General features: G+C 63.9%; 1 long non-coding RNA gene across 1 annotated transcript; it reads right to left on the reverse strand.

Annotated features, from left to right (window-relative positions):
* Positions 1–903: 903 nt before the first annotated feature.
* LOC137451000 (uncharacterized) lies at positions 904–2,219 on the reverse strand. The gene is made up of 4 exons (XR_010989698.1): positions 2,035–2,219; positions 1,669–1,910; positions 1,289–1,557; positions 904–1,008 (listed from the first exon to the last, which is right to left on the reverse strand). It is a non-coding gene; the product is annotated as an uncharacterized lncRNA (long non-coding RNA).
* Positions 2,220–2,503: the final 284 nt, after the last annotated feature.

Raw genomic sequence — 2,503 nt, forward strand, 5'->3', positions numbered from 1 at the left:
AACTGTTTACATCGACAGGAAAGAATGGGATCGATTGCTAAGTAGATACTTCGCAGCCGCCGAGCCGCGCCGAGCCGAGCCGCCGAGCCGAGCCGAGCCGCCGAGCCGAGCCGAGCCGCGCCGAGCCGAGCCGCCGAGCCGAGCCGCGCCGCCGAGCCGAGCCGCGCCGCCGAGCCGAGCCGCGCCGCCGAGCCGAGCCGCGCCGCCGAGCCGAGCCGCGCCGCCGAGCCGAGCCGCGCCGCCGAGCCGAGCCGCGCCGCCGAGCCGAGCCGCGCCGCCGAGCCGAGCCGCGCCGAGCCGCGCCGAGCCGAGCCGAGCCGCGCCGAGCCGAGCCGCCGAGCCGAGCCGCCGAGCCGAGCCGCCGAGCCGAGCCGCCGAGCCGAGCCGAGCCGCGCCGCCGAGCCGAGCCGCGCCGCCGAGCCGAGCCGCGCCGCCGAGCCGAGCCGCGCCGCCGAGCCGAGCCGCGCCGCCGAGCCGAGCCGCGCCGCCGAGCCGAGCCGCGCCGCCGAGCCGAGCCGCGCCGCCGAGCCGAGCCGCGCCGCCGAGCCGAGCCGCGCCGCCGAGCCGAGCCGCGCCGCCGAGCCGAGCCGCGCCGCCGAGCCGCCCTTTTAGGGGAAGAAAACCCTCTCGTTTGCCTGAGAGCGCCGAGGCGACTCGCCCCGAGACTATAAATCCAACTACAATCCTCTCCTCTCTATAGAGATATTCAGGAATGGTATTCATTGCGACGGTAAAGAGGCTCTGAAGTTACCCCCCCCACACCGGATCTCCTCTCTGAGATGCAAGTCATGCCGGAACGGAAAAGCGATTTGCGCGTAGAGCAAAGCCAATTTTGGCAACGTACCTACCAAAGGGGAATCGATTGAAAGCGGCGGACTTACGCTGAGCGGTCGGGGGGGGCGTCTCTTGCCGCCGCGCGTGGGAAGCGCCCCGCCGGCCTCCGCTCGGCAGGTTTTCCGTTCCGAGAAAAACCAACCCAACGCCGAAACCGGTGAGTGTTCAAAAACCCTACAACGCAAAGGAAAATCCGTGAGCTGTTGTGTACTAGAGATACGCACTGTAAGTTTACGTCTTTCAGAACCCCATGCAGCGCATTTCAAAGCCTCTTTTCAGACAAATTAATACCAGACTGCTGCGCCTAGTTAAACAGCAGAGCTATGAAGTTGCAAGAGAGGGGTGTCAGGGTTAGCTGGCCTCTTAGGGATTTTAATCCCCTCCGAGAACGTGCAAGCGTTTCAAACGAGCTGCTACGTAAGAACCCCCGAGAGCGGCAGAGGCTGGCGCTTACCTGGAAGGGAGCCCGAGGAAACCGGGAAGAATCTGAGCGAGGAGCTGAGCCCCGCCAAGCCCCCAACGTGCCGGTTCCTTCCGCCTCGCCTCGGGGAGCCCCGCGCCGGTTCCGTCCGGTTCCGTTCGCCTCGGTTCGCCTCTCCTCGTCTCGGGGGGCCCCGCGGGTGAGCTGCCGCGGGGAGTTTGAGTCGCCGCCGGCTGAGGCGAGGAAAAATCTTTTCCTTCGCTGAAAGCGCTATGCCGACTCACCCTAAAACTGAAACTTTCCTGTTTACATGGATAGTAAAGAATAGGGTCAATTGCTATATGAAAACCTTTGCAGTCTCCCCCATTGGAATGCTTAGTGGAACCCCCTGGTTCCACCCCGAGGGCTCTTACCTGTGGCAGCGATTTGCCTTTCTCCCTTGTGGGACGCCCCCTTAGGGCTTACACGTTACCCCTTTCCCTTGCCAGCAGTCCTTTTCCTGCCTGAAGGCTCTTGTCTCTTCCTGGGGTGATCTGACTGAGTTAAAAGAGCTCTGCCTGAGAAGCCTCTAAGGGGGCGCCCGGAGAGGTCCTGCGCCTCGGCGGGCCCCGCGGCCCGACGGAGAGGGGTCCCGCCGCGGTCCTCGGAAACCGATCTGGGGGAAAAGACGAACGCCACGGCTGGGGTAACTGCCGGAGTTCTATAGGGCTCGCTACAGCCCTGGACGGCTGTGGGATCTCTCCTAAAGGTCTTGGAGCCGAGCGGTTTCACAAACTCACCTTACTTCTGTGAAAGAGGAGGTTGGACTATTTCCCAGAAGTCTGCTGCACGTTTTCCTGGTTTCTGCAGATAGTTTTCCTCCTTTTCTTACCAGCGACTTAGGTGAAGTCTTAGGGCTTTTAATCCCCTCCTAGAACATTCAGGCGTATCGAACCTTCGGAGCACCTACACGGGAACCGCGGACAGCGACAGAGACTGGCACTAACCTGGTGCGGAGCTCAGCCGGACGAAGGGAACCCACGGAAGCTAAAGGAAGACGAGCGGAGAGCAGACCTCGGCGGAGCCGGCTGGCGCCCGGGGGAGCCGAGCCCCGGCGCGCCTGGTGAGAGGCAGCCCGGCTGGGCGGAGCCGCCGTCTCTTCGGGGGAAGGAAATCCTCCGGCTTCACAGAGAGCCGAGCCGACTCGCCCTAAGACTGCCAATCTCTCCTGTTCATATAGGTAGTCAGGACTGGCACTAAGTGCCAGGT

The sequence above is a fragment of the Melanerpes formicivorus genome, unplaced genomic scaffold (genome assembly GCF_026170545.1).
Source record: "Melanerpes formicivorus ecotype bairdi unplaced genomic scaffold, bMelFor1.0.p_v2 SCAF_39, whole genome shotgun sequence".
Lineage (NCBI taxonomy): Eukaryota > Metazoa > Chordata > Aves > Piciformes > Picidae > Melanerpes > Melanerpes formicivorus.